This window comes from Grammomys surdaster, unplaced genomic scaffold (genome assembly GCF_004785775.1).
Source record: "Grammomys surdaster isolate TR1022 unplaced genomic scaffold, NIH_TR_1.0 169, whole genome shotgun sequence".
Taxonomy (NCBI): Eukaryota; Metazoa; Chordata; class Mammalia; order Rodentia; family Muridae; genus Grammomys; species Grammomys surdaster.
Window position 1 is genome coordinate 701,624 of NW_021604617.1, and position 19,777 is coordinate 721,400.

Below are 19,777 nucleotides of genomic sequence, written 5' to 3' on the forward strand. Positions count from 1 at the left end.
GGAGGTGTCAGGAGACAGAAGAAAGTAGGAGAATATAGAAGAAGAGAGGAGAATAAAGAAGAGACTTGAAGAGACTCCACCGGACTCTGTTTTGTATCTATCTTTTGCGTCTCTCGTCCCTTTTTCCCCCTTCCTCCGTCCCCACTCTCTCTCTTGCTAGACCCTGACCTGGACTGGAGCAGCAGAACCGGCCGGCCTTTACAAAGTAACAGAACCTGACGGCCGTTACAAAAGAAACGGCGGTTACATGATATAAGCTGTTATTCTAAATGAACATGTTAGGAATAATAGTGCTGTATTGTCATACAAAACAAGGCAAGTGCATTTTAGGACCTGTCTATCTTGGACACACACAGCTGGACATGAGCTTTCAATCTTTTGCCTATGTATCTTTTCTCTATCCGATGTCATTGAAATTATCTTCATTCAGTCATTCTGCTTTCCATTTTCAGAGTAATATTTTGTCAGTTTTGTGTGACAATTGACAACTTTATGATTATTATACTTTATGTCTTGAATGTGCTTCTAAGGACAATGCCATGAGGATTGGTGCCCAGCTTAGGAGATATTGGAAGGTGGTATAACTTTCATGAGGTAAAGCCTAGTAGAAGGAAGTTAAGTCCATGACAGGAGATTCATAAATGAAATACTGAAATGCTATCCTCTTCCATGTTTGCTTCATAGCCCTCATGAGGTGAAGATTTTTGTGTACTCCCTGCCATGTCCTCTGTTTTCACAGGCTCTGAAACCATATTGCCAACACTGGCTGAGATCCTCTCAAATTTCTGATTTCTCTTTATCCTTGATAATTTGATAAATTTAAATAATGAAATATGATCATATCTACCATCTCTCATTGTCCTCCTACAATTCTTACCATAAAATCCTCAACAGTTCCCCTTCCAACTGCAAATCTGTCTTCTAGTGAAAGAAGATGAAGTCTGTATGCCATAAGAAAGGTGTATGCACTCACTTCTTTGCATAGGCTGTCATGACAGATATACTAGGCAGAGGAAACTGAGGCACAGTACTGAAGATGATTCCAACCATTCTTTTCTTTATGTAAGTAAAGTGTTGTTTGTTGAGTCCTGCTAATTAATGTTCAACTCTACCATATATCTTTCTGAACTCAATGCCAAGTAGGGAACCCCCATTACCAGTGGGGCTTCTCTTTCTCTGACGTTGTCTGGGGATCCCAAACCCCTATACTGTCTATATGCTGAATGTCATGTAATCTTTGTGAGATTACAGGTTCAGCTTCCTTTCTCCCTACAAGAACCTGTCCAGCAAAGACCTGAGATTCCTGGAATGCCTCTTAATGCTAATGAGACATCTCTGTACCTTATCCTTCAGCCAATGACCATTGCCCATTCTGGATATTTCTACCCCTTCTCTCAATAATATAATCCTTGATATATATCCTTAATATATAATTCTTGATTCACCCCCCAAAAAATATATGCACATAAACTCACTCTAAACAAAGATGTGCATGCAAGCTAAGATCATATCAGAGAGCTGTTTTATTAAAGATCATGAGTGAAAATCTTCACCTAAAAGAACTGTAACACTAAGATCCTCAGAAAAGACCTTCTCTCCCACACTCTACCCTCTTGCCCAGGCATTCACTCCCAGCCAGACAGGGATCCTGCCGAGCTCTACCCAATCTGTATGCTGGTTCATCCTCCAGCTTAGTGTGCAGCTGTTTCTGGACACTCTGAGAAGGAGGAAACAGAGAAAGTGGAACCACAGCTGGATCTGTGCTATAGTCAGCTAACCTCAAAATGCATGCCAAACATGTTCCAGTGAGAGCTTTGCTTATTCATGCTCTATAAGAAGAAGCATTTATATAACTTCATTGGGATTCATAGTTAATTTATAGTGTTCTGATTAACATTGAAGGGTGTTGGGGATCCAGAACCTCATCTGGGATTAATGGACAGGAGTGGGACATGCTCCATTTCTATTGAGAGATTAAGAAGGTGATTGAGAAATTCAGAGACAGATATTTTTCAGAAGAAGCTGTACATGAGAGGAATATTGATGCTTTCTTTTACATGTGTTCCTGTTCCAAATACTACCTAGTGAGGAGAACTGAATAACTAATGTACAATATGCCACCAAGAGAAATATTTTACTCCCAAATTCATCCACTTGAGCCCTAGTCCCCTGTGGTTGTATTGCAGACAAGTTTTTGGACAGAGTGCCTGGAACTTACATTGAATACTGAGTCTGGATCTCTTGTGATATAGAGTTGTAAACAAAATGAGAATCCAGATGCCCCATTTCAACTTCTAGAACTGTGATAAAATGTTGAATGGTAAAGCCATCCCAGGAAGTTTGGTAAGGTAGAACAGGTTAACACTCAGAAGCTTGGAAGGCACACACCTGAGACATTAGGTGACTCCCTGCAAGACTCCTAGCCTGGAACACATGCCATGTTCCTGACATAAAAGAAATGTGTCCTGTGGTCACATAATCCCAAAACAGATTTCTCCATACTAATGATGTGTCTAGTGGCCTAGAGGCCTTATCCAATAAACTTCCTTTCCCAGACATTCCACTCTGCAAAATGTATTTAATCTCAGGTCTACCCTGAGAAGTGGGTATGGCATGTAATGCATCCATTTCTCATCATGAACAACTAATAAACTGTTTAGAAGCATGAACTGTCTCTTTCATCAAGAAATGCTATGGAAAGCCATGGATAAGGCATTCGACTACAGAGCTTCAAGTTTACTTTCCTGTAGAATGCCTCTCTGTGTTCCCAGCCACAGCCAACACCAGGCCTGCCTCTGACAAGCTAAGGAAAATCACTGCTTGGACAATCCAGAGCTCTTCTTTCTCCCAGCCCAGGGCTAGATACTGTCTGTATTCTGCAGGTCCCTCAAATATGTTCTCAGCTCTTCTGCAATTCCCAGGGGTGCCTAGATGTCCAAGAGTCAAAGAACTCTAAGCACCCCAGCCTCATTGCAGGTCCAGGGACCCTGAAACAACTTCAACTTCCTCACATTTCAGACTACACTTTCCCACCCCAGGAGCAGTGTCTTGGCCCTTCCAAACAACCCAGAACCCACACGTCTGGCAGTGTGGGATAAGCACTGTCAATCTGTGGTCCAATCTATTTTGGGTTCTGTAGGTTTTGTTAAGTTTATGAGCATCTCTTTCTTTAGGTTACTGAAGTTTTCTTCTATAATTTTGTTAAAGATGTTTACTGGTCCTTTGAGTTTGTAATACGTGCTCTCTTCTATGCCTATTATCCTTATTTAGTTTAGTATTTTCATTGTATCCTGGAGTTTCTTGATGTTTTAGGATAGGGATTTTTTTACATTTTGCATTTTCTTTGACTCTTATGTCAATGCTTTCTATTTTATCTTCTATACTTGAGATTTTCTCTTCTATCTCTTGTATTCTGTTGGTGATACTTGCATCTATGACTCCTGGTCTTTTTCCTACATTTTCTATCTCCAGGGTTGTTTCCCTTTGTGATTTCTTTATTGTTTCTAAATCCATTTATAGATAGTGATGGTTCTGTTCAATTCCTTCACCTGTTTGGTTGAGTTTTCCTGTATTTCTTTAAGGGAGTTATGACCTTCTTAATGTCCTCTATCATCACCATGTGACGTGAATTTTCAATCAAAATCTTGCTTTTTGTGTTTATTGGGGTACCCAGGGCTTGCTATGGTGGGAGAACTAGGTTCTGATGATTCAAAGTACCCTTGGTTTCTGTTGCCTATGTTCTTGCATGTGCCCCTTGCCATGTGATTACATCTGGTATTAGCTGTTCTTGCTGTCTCTGACTGGAGCTTGTGCTTCCTGTGAGCCTGTGAACCTTGTTGTGTCAGAACTCCTGGTGTCAAGCTGTCTCTGGGTGTGACTTTGGTGGAGAGGGCAGGAGCACAGGGTCTGCTTTTAGGCACAGATGGAAACAGAAAGGATTATGTTCCGAGGAGGGTGGTGTGGGGGTGGGAGTTCCTGTGGCCCTTGTGCCAAATTTTCTCTCTTAAAGTTATTATAATACATAAAAATAATTGTAATTTTTTTTTGTTTTGCTTAGTGTTTGTTTTGTGGGTATTTTGTTCTTTTGCTGTTGTTTTTGTTTGTTTGCTTGTTTGTTTGTGTTTGTTTGTTTCACTTCATCAACTCTTCCTTTTATGCTGTTTTTCTGAATTCCCCTAGGGACTTGCAGACACTTGTCTGTGGTAATTAGAATTCATGAGGAACAGTTTGCAATAGCCTTTGTAACTTTGTTTGTAATAATCTTCCTTTGCTATTTATCCTATTGGTGGGCATTAAAGGCCTAATCTAGATCATCTGATATTAAAAAACTGTTCCTTACCTATAGGGCACTCAGATTTGAAGGAAAAAGTAAAGGTAGAGAAAAGAATGAAAACAAATGACTGCTTGTGAATAAGCAAACTTTTATGAAGTGAGTAATTTTTATTTCCTTCTTGCTAAGAAATCTTACTGATTTTCTGTCATTTATTCACCTAATTGTCTTAAAGACTCCAGGGATAACTCCATAGCTCTGCCTCATATTAATTCAGGCTAGCCAGGTCTCCTATTGTGGTTTGTTGAAGGATGATGACTGTTTCTTTTTCTTTTTTTTTATTTGAAGAGACTTTAGATTATTCTTTCTTTCATTTTGCTGCTTTATAAAGGTGATAAAAAATCTCACTCTAAAAGACAGGCCTGGAAAATTGTTTAGTTAAATCGTGTGTGACAGATGCCTATGAATTCTTCACACACATTATAGTTTTACTGTAATGTACCATCATCCTGAATACATTAGCCTTCAGGTGCGAAAGTGTTTATACAGAATAATCCAGTAACATTATAGGACAGCCCTCCCCTTAATTGTCCAGAAGGGTCAAATGCTTCAATGCACACTCTGATTTTATTATCCCTTTATTTCCCTGGACCAGTGAAAGAAGAATTTAAGATGGAGCTAAACAATGAGGGACAGGAACTTTATTCAGATTTGAAGGCTGAGTTAATGTTAAAAGATGGCTGACTTTGAGTGTTTGCACTTTGTATACAGAAATATTACAGGTGTTTGACAAGAAATGTAATAGTTAAGGAGAAAATCACTAAAGTGCAAAGGAGGAGAAGTTTTCCAAGAATATATAATGACATGCTAATGGTTTGTTATGGGCATATAGAGATTGTATTTAATAGGGCAGAATTTTACTATTACTTTTTTATGAAGGCATTTCCCAAATATTAAAACAAATTCAGTAGAGGCTTAACTTTATCTCATAGAAAAAAAAGTATCATCATCTGTTATAAATGTCTACAGTATTGTACCTGCCTGATATCTGCAAGATCTTACAGTTGTGGTGAAAGGTTGTATCACTGTTTACCACAGAAAAGACACGTTAGACTTCCTTCAGAGACCCTAAACATTTTTTTGTCATTTATTTATTTATTTGCACTCCAGATTTTATTCTCTCCCCAGGTCTAGCCTTCAACTGTTCCACATCCCATACCTCCTCCTTATACCCACCTCCACAAAGATGTCCCTACCACCCACCAGCCATCCAAACAGACTTCTTAATTTCCTGGGCCCTCTAGTCTCTTGAGGCTTAGGTGCATCTTCTCTGACTGAACCCAGATCCAGCAGTCATCTGCTGTATATATGTGTTGGAGACCTCATATCAGCTGGTGTATACAACAGGCCCAAAGTGAGATCCAGCTCAAGGGGAGGGCTCAAGGCCTGACACTATAACTGAGGCTATGGACTGCTCACAAAATGGGACCTATCATGAAGGCACTCCAGCAGACCCAACAAGCAGCTGAAACAGTCAGATGCAGATATTTGCAACCAACTTATGGACAGAAGCTGCTGACACCTGTGGTTGAATTAGGGAAAGTCTGGAAGAAGCTGAGGAGGAAGATGACCCTGTAGAAGAACCAGCAGTCTCAATTAACCTGGACCTGCCTGAGATCTCTCAAATACTGGACCTTAAACTTTTATATATCAGTCTATTCAACATATCAAAATGCATCTAAGGTGAAGTCACTGAGCATTAAATGACTGAAAGATATCCTTTAATTGGTACAAATGCATTAAAAAATTGAGCTAAAATTCATAAAAATAAAATTTACTATTTACGAGGAAAATTTATTTATTTTTCATTTTAAATTTATTTTTGAGAATTCCATACATATAGTGTATTTTAATCAAATCCATACTCAACAATACCTCCTACTATAACTCCTACAATTTATAATCCCAATATTATGTGCCGTTTTTAAATCCACAGAGTCCATTTAATATTGTCAGTTTGTATATGGCCATATAATCATTCACTGGAACAAGAAGAGCTTATCAGGAGCCACATTCAAGGAAAATGACACTCCCTCCCCTAGAAGTTGTGAAAACCTTTGCTAGAGTTTTCGTTGGCAGGCCTTGTGCATGTGGTCACAGCCACTCATGTGGCCAAAATCCTTGTAATGAGCATAAAATTCATTTTTTCACAGCAACCCTCCCCTGAATCTTGGGAGGAGGGATATAGTATACCATTTTCTTAAGAACTTCACAGCTGTGTATAAATTTTGGTTATGAAATTTATATATTACAGAATGTACAACTTGGCAAGATTTATCCTTGAACATGCTGATCTGATTTGCTGTTCCAGTCCACTGCTTCCTAATGGTGTCCAAAGAATTGCTTCTAGAGCAGCTTCAGCTATTGGTACTGTTTCCAGATGATCTTACATCATCCAACCGTTCAGATGGATCCAGTCAAAACTTCAGTAAAACCCTGATCTTTCCAAGAATACAGAGACTGAATAACAGATGCTAAATCTATCCTTCTTAGGTATAACCAATTTTACTAATTTTCCTACCTCTCCCCACCCCTTTAAGGAATTCATTATCACTCTTATTCATCAGGAAGAAGCCATGGAGAGTCATGAGCCCAATTCCTTGGGACTGGGTGTCTGGTTATTTTTATTTTACAAATTATATATACATTGTCATTTTAAAAGACAACCTGGAACTTGAAGACTAATTATAGTCTCATAATTAAACTCAAGTTGCTCAAGATAATCTGGTAATGATCATAATTTTGAACAGGGAAGAAATATGATGGATTATTAATTTTATTCTTGATTAAAGCATTGTATAGCAATAATTCTACATTGAGAGAAATCTTTGGAATTGATGCAAAATTGAACTTATACATGCCTTACATGGCTACAAAATTTATATATTCATAAAGAATTAAGGATTTCATTGGTATAAATCTGTGTATTGATACAAAATTTGAAATTAATATTGTTACTCTTATATAGGCATTGTGCGTATGCAACTTACTTAAGAATACAAAGCTTTGACCCAGTCCTTCTAATAGCTACTGTTACAAACTGTGTAGGATGATTAAGTAACACAAGTTAAAGGCCAGATAGTAGACCCATGGTTTGTTAGATTCTGATTTATATAATAAAGTGTTTTTAATTTACTCAAATAGAAATGGCTAAGAGTAGTTAAGGTTTAACAGTACAGATATAATTTACATAGACACATAGTCTTCAAAAACAAGAAATCTACAAAATGTGACATGTATTGTTATTACATTATTAAGGATCAGTTGGCAATGAGACATGTCTGCTCCTGACAGCTTCCTCATTCTCCTTCAAAGAAGAAATTGAGCATCACAGCCTCCATATAAAGTTGTTCCAGCAATGGCAAAATATCCACTGGACAAAATTTGTCCTAGTCATCTGCAGACAAAATGCTATCCAAAGAGGACAAATACGGGATAATTAACTGCTAAGTCTGCCAAGACTGAGCAAGTTAGTCCTTTATATACCTGCTTCATTTCAAGGTCTGCCAGATGGCTCTGTGCCAGAAGGCTGAAGACAGATGCTCCAACATTTTGAGGAATAGGGGACTGCTCAGATAGTCAGCTATCTCTACAATTTAAGTTTTAGAATCTATATTTTTGTGCTTTCTAAATATTCATGTAATATTTAATTCATTCTTGGATTTCTGATGGGGTTGAAGACTAATTATAGTTTCATAATTAAACTCAAGATGCATAGCATTGAGAGAGATGATATAAAGTTAAAAAGATGGTTTTCAGATGGTGATACAGGCTAAAATCAGAACATAATTCAGGTATAGAATTATAAACTCTTTAATTAGGATAGCATGTTAGAGTCCTTTAATTGACAAATATGATGGACTGGATGTTAATTTTATATCATACTTTGTATTTTACATAACTGTTATGGTTATGCTCAATTAAGAGAAAAGCTTTTTTTTATTTGAACAGAAAAGAGAAGATGTTGGGGATTGACTCTAATACTTTGAGTTAATCCAGACTCCTAAATCAGGAATTTGAGTGTCCAAATGCTGAAGATTCTTTTCCCCAATTGTTTTCTGATTGATCAATAAAGAGCCAAAAGTCAATGGCTGGGCAGGTAGACTGAGGCAGAACCTTTGGATTTGCACAGGCTAGGAACTAGAAGAGAGGAAGGAGGGAGATCTCTATGATCAGGACGAAGAAAGACCAGACCTAAAGTCCACCAACATGTGAGAATCAAGGAATATTGCCACATGGGCCTCTTCCCCAATTGTGTTTGGGGTAGCAGAGATAAAATGTTAATTTGAAAAGATATTATCTCAGAAGTATCAGAGGGGAGTGTTTGCCAGTGGAAAGGATAAGAACTGCCCAGCCTTTGAGCTAGTCAAGATACATTAAAATTAACTGGCAAGTATTTAATTGTGTATGTGTGCATCTGTGTGTGCATGCATTTATGTGTGCATGTGTCTTTCATCCATGAATCCAGAGGGGTCTGGTGGGTATCTGGTTGTGCAACCTGCCAGGAACACAAAGTAGATTAACTATTACTACACACTAATGTGGGCAATATCCCTGTAATTGCATAAAATACTATTTCTTACAGCAGTCTTCTACTACCTCTGGTTCTTATGGTCTTCCTATCCAGTTCTCTGTGATAATTCCTGAACCTTGGGAGGGGGAGTATGATATAAATGTTTTATTTATGGATGATCACTTCACAATCTTATGTTCTCTAAATGTTGCATAGCTGTGAGTCTCTGTTTATCACCATCAGCTATTAAAAAAGCTTCTCTGATGAGGCTTGAAAAATGTACTACTGTGGGAACAAAGATAAAAATTTAATGAGAGCTATATCTACTTAGCAGAAAATAGTCTGTTCTCTTCTCATCTCTATGACCCAAATAGCCATGAGTTGCCACACTCCACCCCAGTTAATAATTGTAATGATTCAATTTTATACAGTGAGACTTAAATCCAATGATAAAATGGCTGGTAGCCTTATGACATTCATGCAATTATTGCACAAATCGGCATGTCCTGGTAGAATGTTCATCATTGTGGCTCAAAGAGTTCACAGCTGAGTAAGACTGTTGATAATTTTTCTTCCATAGAACTGTGAATAGCATCTTCTACCACTGCAAATTCCAGACTCTAGAAATGAAGCTAACTTGTTTTCTGTATGTTCTGTGACTCATATATATGGTGTCTTCACCAACAATGTTTGATCCTCAAGTTCCAAGAGAGAGTAATCAAGAGAAATGGTAATAGTCTGTAATTGTTGGAGATCTGTTAAATCATACTGACAAACAATTCCAAAAAAGGCAATAACTATAACTGGCTTTTTTCATTTGGTAGCCTATGGCATTTGGGAGTGACATGTGTTCCTGTTATAGGGCAGCTCCATTCAAACTCCTTTTATGTATGTATTTTTGTACTGTAAAATGCTTCTTTAATAGTTTTCTAAATGTTTTCAAAAGTCTTTACTGTTAGTAACCTGTCCCCAATGGCTTCCTTATCCTGCCTTGTCATTCCCTACTCCACTTTCCTCTTCCTGCCTCTTTTTCCTTCTTCAAATTATTGTGTTCTATAATCCCCATTTCGTTGAAATATATTCCTTCATGGGCCCTTTTCTATATCCTGACATCTACAGGTATTCAAATGTAAACACACATAAAGATTCTAAGCTAGCGTTCACATATAAGATGAAGATGTGACATTTCCCTTTCCGGATCTGGGTTTTTTCACTAAAATGATTGTTTCTAGCTCTATCCATTTAATTGTGAATTTTAGTTTTCTTTACAACTGAACAAAATTTCATGTTTAGAAAGCCATAGGGAGTATTTAGTAGTTAAGGGCTCATACTATATTTTTCAGAGAACTTGAATTCATTTCTCAGCATATATACCATATGGCTCATGACTACCTACAGGACTAGCTCTAATGTACTTTATGTCCTATTCTGAACTTCATGAGCATCTTCACTAATGTGCACAAACCTACACACACACACACACACACAAATACACACACACATACACACACATACATACACACAATTTAAAACTAAAGTAAATCTTAAAATCATCTTGTGTATATGTACTATATTTTCATTATCCATTCATTCATTGATGGACATCTAAATTAAAGTTATCTGACCAAGGCTGAGAGCAACCCAGGTCTGTTCCTGTACATTGAAGTGTACTATTTAGGTTTCCTCTATAAGCTTCAGGGTATCAAGTCTTATGTCGAAGTCATTGACTCATTTGAAGATGAGTTTTGTGTAAGGTGACAGATAAGACCTAGTTTCATTTTCCTGCATGTTAAAATCCAGGTTTGCAATACTATCTGCTGAAGTTGCTATCTTTTTCCCAATGTGTATTTTTGGCATCTTTGTCAAAACATAGTTATCTGTGGATTTGTATTTGGAATCTCTATTCAATTGATGTCTGTTTTTTGTGCCAGTATCATGTTGGGTTTGTTCGTTTTGTTTCTTTTCTTTGGTTTTTTTTTTTTAATTTTTTTCAAGGTTTCAAGGTTTCTCTGCATAACCCTGACTGTCCTGGAACTCATTCTGTGGAACAGACCTGCCTCAAACTTACAGTTTTCCGGCCTCTGCCTCTCAAGTGCTGGAATTAAAGATATGTGTCACAACTACCTAGCTCCATGTTGTTTTTATTACTATAGTTCTGTAATATAATGTGAAATCAGGTAAATTCTTATACTATTTCTTAGTTCAAGATTGCGTTGACTATCCTTTGTCTGCATGTGTCCACATAACATTTTATTGTTTATAATTTCTATGCTTATAAAAAGTGGTATTGAGATTTTGACTATATTTGCACTGAATATGCAAAGTTCTTTTAGTACAATGTCCATTTCCACGAGATGAATTCTTTAGACACATAAGTATAAGTAGTCTCTCCATCTATAGTTTCTCTAACTTAGATGACTATTGAATTGTTTCCAGATTTTGGCTATTATGAATAGTGCTTGAATATTTATTTTCATTTCTTTATGGTATAAGATAAAAATTTCTATGATGTGTGGTAATTCTATGATTATCATTTTTGGAAACTCAGCATCTGTTTTCCACAATAGCTGCAAAATTTTATGTTCCTTCCAGCTAAGTGTCTGGTTAGAATTTCCCATTAGTAATTCTCCATTTTTTCACTCTTCTTCATTAACAACACAATCTTACATTATGTGAAATAGTACCTCATTACAGCTTGATTTTGCTTTTCCCACCAATGATGCAAAGTATTTTCTTTATAATCTCTGACTTCATATTGTGTTTTGAAAGAAGAAACCATGTCTTTTAGGCAGGTCTTTATTGTTTTGGCTTTAGATTTCTTGAAATTCTGATTCCCTTACAATTCAGCACACATTTAAGATTGACATTTTTATTCCTGTAAGAAAGTTAAGATTATAATAAATGCTAAATGGAGCATGTAGATAACTGAAGAATTTTAATGTCTTAATTTTAAACCTTATAACCCCCAAACATGGGTGTTTTTCTTTATTGGAGTTTTCGTTAATTTGTTTAGATACGTTGAGAATACAAGTCTTTCATCTCCTTGGCTAAATTTGATTCTAAGGTTTTGCTGTTGTTTTAACATTGGAGACACTAATTTGAAATAGATGTAACTTATTTTTAAAGTGTAAGTGAAATCAAATATTCACTTTCAGGATTATTATGGCATGATCTGCAGCTTAATTCTTACTTGCCCTAATAGTTTGATTCTTGTTATTGAAGTAGAATGTCTTTAACTCTGCACCCCTTACTTCTGTGTTTAACATTCATAGTTCTTTAATAAAATACATAGTTAATAGTTTAGAAATACATATATTTTCTGTAATAACAACTGGAGTAATAGCTAACATTTTAATGCAGGATATTATATAGATAGGCATACCAAAACACTTCAAAGGGTGGTGAATTCTATAGGAGTGATGAATCCCACATACAGGATTGTAAGTGAGTAGTCACTGAAATTTGTTCTTGAAAGACATTATATTGCTATATTGAAATAAAAATATCATAAAAATTTTATGGGCTGATGGCATACTGGTACATTTATGGGCATCTTTTTCTTTAGGATAGGGAAGGTTTTTTTTACTATGATGTTGAAGATGTTTATTGGCCCTTTGGCTTACTTCATTCTATAGCTTAAAGTCCATAATTGACTGAGATAATTCAGTGCGGGAACTCATATCTGGAATCCTGAGGTGTGAACTGAAGCAGAGAACATAAAAGAATGCTTCTTCATGTTTTTACCCTTGGGATTTACTCAGTTGGATTTACTTATACAACTCCGAATTATGTTCCCAGAGTTGGCACCACATACATTGACCTGGGAACCCTCATAGAAATCATTAACAATAAAATGTCCTGTAGACATGGATACAGGTCATTATGAGAGAGGGATTCCTCAATTTAGGATCCCTCTTATTAAATATGACTAGGTTTGTATAAAAATGAAACAAATAGAAAAAAACTAACCTTCACATGTCCTTAGCCACAGAGCCATCTCTCTGGCCTTAGAGAAGAATTTTTTAAAGTGGTAATCAAGCATATAAATAAAGTCTTTAAAATGGGTCTTAATCCATTGTGATAGATTCCTTGTAAAATAATATAAGGACATTTTTTCCACATCATGTTTGGTTCTATACTGAGTCTCTGGAGTATCCTGGCTCTGGTTCCTGCCATATAGTCAGTGTCAGACATAGAGTCAATAAAATGATTTCTAATAATATTCTGTTATTTTCATAGATTGGTACCAAGGCCAATTGTCATCAGAGATATTTTATCCAGCAACTGATGGGAGCAGATCTGAAAACCCACAACAAAATAAGAGACAGGGGCAGGGCAATGCCACAGAAGAGGGAGAGGAAGGGATGTAGGAACTAGATGGGTCAAGGACACCATGAGGACATGGCCCCCAGAATCAACTAAGCAGGGCTCATAAGGAACTCACAGAGACTGAAGAAATAATCATATACTCTGCTTGATTCTGTGCTATGTCCTCTTTATATTTTATGGTTGTTTAGTTTGGTATTATTGCAGGATTTCTAAGAGTGGGAAAGGGGACAACTCTGACTTCATTGGCTATGCTTAGGACCCTTTTCCTCCTGATGGGTTGCTTCATCTTTCCTGGATATGAAGGTCTGTGCCTTGTATTATTGTAACTTTTTATGCAATGTTTGGCTTCTATGCTTGGGAGGCCCGTTCTCTTTTTGAAGATAAATGGATCTGTTGGAGAGGAGAGTAGAAGGGAAGGCAGAGAGCTGTGAGTCTGGAGGGGAATGAAATATTGCTGAGATGTAATGTATGAGAGAATAATAATAATAGAGAGAGACAGGAGATAGGAACAAAAGGAACACCAGGTGAGGCCACAGGGAGATGACCATTTATAAGTCAAGGAGGGTAGCCTCAAAGGATATCTACCCTCTGACCTCCTGACTGTTCCCTCCAGAAATGTGAGGGGATAAATGCCTGTTATTCAAGTCATTCTGTAGTTCTGTGCCATCACCATCCTCCACATCATTGCTCACCTCTTTTAGGACAAATCTGAACTCTGGACATAATACAGAGCTTTCTGCCATCTGGCTTCCACTCACTGCACTCACTTCACTTTAAAACATGATCTGAGCTAACTTTGCCTTAGCCACTTCAAAAATCTCCTAATTCTCTAGTACAGCTGAAGAAGCATCCTGAGGCCCTTGGATTAAAAAAGACTACTTCTACTTTTCTAGTTCTCACTCACGTTATATTTGTCTTTATTTGGAACATATTTGTGACCCCCCCACACATTTTTATTCCTAACTTCATATAGGACTATTTCTCCAGCCCATCTTTCACAATTTTAGTCCCATATATTTCTTCTACTATGAAAACAAGTACTCTTGTCTAGTTTATACAGTAATTTCTTTTCATGGGTCTTCTTTGTAGTGCCAGGTTTCTCTCTATGTTGTAAGGGGAACTTTAACAAACTCAACAATATCAGACTCCAAAGCTTTGTTGGAGTGGTAACCTGTGCATTCACATCATTTATTCCCAACTCTCTAGAATAGTGTGCTTTCTTAATCACTTAGGATGCCTGCTGCTTCCTGCTTAGCAGGTTAGCATACTTTCAAGACCAGAACATGTTCATAAGCATCTCAGTTCTCCTCTTCAACTTAGTTGGTAGCAATGCATGAATTAGTCTAAGTCCTAAAGAGTGTTATGTTAATGCACTTTTTTTCAGGAAAAGTAAAATTTTAGAATGATGATTAAGAAGAGTCATCTGAGGGGCTGTCAACAACATTTCAAAAACTATAAAGAGAACTCAGAACAGCATTCATTAGCTCACTAGTCTCCACACACTTACCTGACCAATGGCTGCCAGTGATGTTTCGGGTTCCCAGGAATTAAAAATTATTTTATAACTCTATTTAAGCATATTTTGTGGATTATATAATTCACACATTTTAGGAGTTTAACACAGAGATGATTTTTTTCTAGATTGACCATTTCTTGGAACTGATATCCTAAATTAGTTTTAGAGACTTTTCATTATCCAAGTAATATCTTGCTTGCCTACACTAACAGACATCTGGTTGGAGTAATGAAAATCTTCTTATATAAATTAAAAACATGCAAACTTAACTGACCTTTATTCTATTATGTGGATGAAGGATCATTATTTACTTAGCTATGATTCATATTTACATTTTTAATTTTGTGATTATATATATAAAGATATAGTGAACATCAGAGGTTGCAAATATTTGTGTATATACCCATCATGCATAAGGATGAATTTATAAAAAAAAAGAAATGAGTGAACATTTTTGTGGACCACAGCTTTGTCATGCTAAGAGAGTGCAGTAAATTGCTAAGAGATGAGAAATAAACACAAGGAGGCAGCATGAACGGAGAAAAGCTTACTTAAAATTACTAAGAGGAGTGCAGCAAGCTTAAGGGTCAGCAATGTTCATCTCCATCATGCTGCTAAGGCTGCAGGACCAAAAGTGGCTCTTACTATTCTACTTTACTACTTAAGTTACTATAGAATATGAGTTCTGGAAGGTATTCCACATAAACTGTGACCTTAGATGCTCAAAAAGCAGCTGACTGAGCATATGTACAGAGAGAAGTTACTTGTCTAGGTCATACCACTTGGCCTTATTCCCAGTGAAAATAGTAGAGATGGCCACCGGTGCCTATCTCAGCATTCTGGACTCTACTACTTCTATAGCTATCTAGAGTTGGCAAGGGTCCTGGGAACAGCAAAAGTTATTTCAGGACAATGTCATTTCTCTTATGTACTGAAGGATGATGCAAAATCAATACATTTAAGGAAAGAACATTCAGAAATTACAAAAATTACAAGAATATAAAAGATGGATACAAATATTGGAACAATTTTCTGAGTTCTGTACGGAACATAGTTAGAGAGAATTTTGGAGATCGGAAGGCATCAACGTTAACCCACATAGATTTAGTATATCACATATAGCTATCATTTTAATTTACTACTATTTTAGTTTTAAACTAAATAGTTTAATTAGTTTAATTAGTTTTAAACTAATAATTTTTAACTCTTGTTAAAATAAGAGTATGTCTCAAAAGAATGAAGAGACAAGTCACAACATGGAAGCAAGTAACATCTTCAAAAGCGCTATAAGAGGTGAGAATCCTACCACAATTCCTCACCTTTCGGCCCCTTTGGGCAAAATCAGTAGTGGCAGGATCCACTCTGTCCCCTCTGCACTCCATTTTCCAGGACACAAATCTGCCTGAAACCCTGGAGAGCTACTGCTGCTAGGAACAACCAGTTGGGCCTGGGATGGGGGAGGTTCAAGAGAGTTTATGGGAATGACTCTATCTGAGATGCCTAGAAGTGAAGAATATGCAGCCTGATGTGGCTAACTCCTGTAACCATGCAGGACTTCCAGTATAGGTATAAGGAGAGCAAAATATCTACAAACACTTGACCCAAAACTGGGTCCTAACTATAAAATGTACAGAAACAAAGATGGAACAGAAATGGAAGGAATGTCCAAGCAATGACTGGCCCAAATGGAGACTCATTTCAAATCAAATTCCAGACACTATTAGAGATACTGTGTTATGCATGCAGACAGGATCCTAGCATAACTGTCCTCTAAGAGGTCCTACAAATGAGATAATAGCAACAGATGGAGAGACTCATAGTCAAACATTAGGCCTAGCTCAGGAATTCTTTTGGAAGAGTTAGAGGAAGAACTGAGAGAACCAGAGAGCAGAGGAACTCCACAGAAAGACCAACAGATCATTACATAAAGTTTTTCAGTTTCCATGAGTATGTAGGCTTTCTATTGTTTATGTTGTTGAAGTCTTACTTAGTCTGACAGGATACAAGGAGAGATTTTAGTTTTCTTTTATCTGTGGATACTAACTTTGTTACACAGTATATGATCAAGTTTAGATAAGGTTCTATGAGGTGCTGAGAATAAGGTAAAATCTTCTGTGTTTGCGTAAAATGTTTAGTAGATATTTATTATCTTAATTTGAGTAATAACTTCTGTTAGTTTCATAATTTCTCTGTCTAGTTTCAAAGACCTGTTTGTTGGTGATAGTATTCCATTAATGTGCAAGTTCAATGTGTTGTGTAAGCTTTAGTAATGTTCCTTTCAGTAATGTGGGTGTTCTTGCATTTGTGGAATAGATATTCAGAATTATGATATTATTTTGGTGAATTTCTCCTTTTGTAAGTATGAAGTATCATTTCCCTTATCTTTTTGTTACTTTTGGTTGAAAGTCTTCTTAGATGAGAAATTATTTATTTCTTGTGTTTCTTTGGGTGTAGTTACCCCCAGTGTGTTGAAGTTTTTCTTCTAGCATCCTCTGTAAGGCTAGATTAGTGGAAAGCTGTTGTTTAAATTTGATTTTGTCATGGGATATCTTGTTTTTTCATCAACAATGGTGATTGAAAGTTTTAGTGGGTATAATACTCTGCATTGGCGTCTCTGAACTCTTAGAGACTCTAAGTTATCTACCAGGACCTTCTGGCTTATAAAATTTCTATTTTTTGTTATTTGACCATTATCCCTTGTGGTTTTTAATATTATTACTTTGTTCAGTACATTTATTGTTTTGATTATTACTTGGTGGGAAAATTTCCATTTTTGGTTCAGTCTCTGTGGTGTTCTGTAAGCTTTTTGTATGCTTATAACCATCTCTTTCTTATTTGTTTATATTCATTAGGCTAGGGATATTTTCTCCTATGATTTTATAAGATATTCTCTGGACCACTGAGTTTGGAGTCTTCTTCTGTTCCTATGATTCTTAGGTTTGGTCTTTACATACTGTCTATATTTTCTGGATCCTTTCAAGATGTTTCTTCCTTCTTTTAAAGCATTCCTTTATGTAGTATTGTGGAACACACAGAGTGCTATTTTTAGCATAGCTGTCTCTAACTGTAAGGAATGACCACACACCATGTGTATTAGCTGGTGTTTTGTTTTGTTTTGGTTTGGTTTTGGTTTTTTGAAACAGAACTAATATAATGAATATAATATATTAAAGGAGAATTTATTAGACTGGCTTCCAGGCTGTGGTCCAGCTAGTCCAACATTGGTTTTCTCTAGATAAAAAGGCCAAGAATCAACTAGTTATTTAGTCCATGAGGTTGGATGTCTCAGCTCATCTTCAGTCTATGATGGAATCTTGTACAAGTAGGTTCTAGCAGTAGTGAAAGCCTTACCATCATAACAAGTGAATTTGCTAGTGAGAGTGAGGAAAACCAAACAAAGAACAAAACTTTTCTTCCATTTTGTTTTATGTAGACTGCAACTAGAAGGTTTGACCCAAATTTAGGGTGGGTTTTCTCATGAGATCTAGATTTAGGGTGGTTACATAATCTTAAATGATCCATTAAAGAAAATACCTTACAAGTGTGCCCAGATGCTTAGACTTGAGTTGATTCTAGATGCAGTCAACTTGACAAGCAAGACTAACAATCACATCTTGGTTCATGGTTACATCACTTTTGCTCATTCAGTTTCTGTCCTATGTTTTTTACTGTTTCTTACCACTCTTTCCACTATCTTTGTAATTATGTTGGAGTTCATAAATAACCACAGAAATCTTATTTCAAATCATTGAGTTAGATATCTTGCAAAGTCCATTTTGCCATGTAAAGTGATATATTTACAAGTTTGGTGATTAGAAATTGTAGGAATCAAAATTAAAAACAACTTAGCAAAGACCACCAAACAACTTGCTGAACTTGCTGAAAATAGCCATAATAAAAATATCCAGGGGCAGAGTGACCAAAAATTGTAGAGACAACCAAGGACACGCTTTGACAAATCCAAACATGCCCAAGTGAGTAATGGGCCACCTGGTGTTTTCCTCCCTTCCTTGGGAGGTCCGAGGTTTCATGGTCAAAAATAGTGAGTCATCCAGCCCGCCTAAATGATTGCTTACACAAATTGCTGATATTTGAAACATCCAATTATATGTAACCACGCCAGAATTTCCCACTTTTCCCTTCCCCCCTTGTGCCTCTCCCTATAAAAGCCCCAAGCTTTCTCGGGTCGTAGTCGATTCTTTCCCCTGCGTGGGATGAGTTTCGACCCGAGGGCCCCTCGCTAGTAAACTGCCTTTTGCTATTTGCAGCAAGTCGGTCTCTCGTGTTTCCTTGGGTGTGTGCAATTCTTGGCATGAGAGAGGGTCTCCCTCCAGGAGTCCCTTATAAAATATCTATGAGAATACATTTGCCCACTTTCCATAGAAAGCAGTCATTTGAGGTTTTGATGACTTCAACATTAGAAATATGTTCTCATGATACTGAGGGCAAACTTTGTCCCATAGCTTATAGGCTGAATAACTGAAAAGGGAGACAGAAATAAAACTAATATAGGAGGCTTCATTAAAAAGATCAGTAAGAACACTAAGAAATAAAAGACTGCAAATTTAGAGATTTTGTCATCAATTGAAAAGAGAGAAATATAACTGAGTTTTCTCTTGTCCTACTTCAGAGTAATTAATGGTCCTACTCAGCTACGGACCCCATAAATTGTAATTTGTATGATTGACAAGATAAGTTTACTGATGCCAGAGTGGCATGACTATTAAAATGGTACCCAATTACTGTCTAATACTATTTTAAGTCCCCTTCTATGGAAAACAAAACAATGACAAGAACAACACATAAAACAAAAACACAAAACAAACAAACAAACAAACAAACAAAAAATCCCTCATATCTAGTACTTTAAACCTGATCAATAGCCTATGGCTGTAGAAGTTCTAAGCTTTAGCGCAAAATGAACCTACTCCTATTCCTGTGCTAAATAGATATGGTGTCAAACTTTCTTCTAAATACACATAACTATATAGTGGTGCTGCTCTCATCTTATGTCAGAGAAACTCCTTCATGCAATGGGCCGCATTTACAATTTATTAAATTATGGAAAAGTCCATGTGGCTCTAAAGGA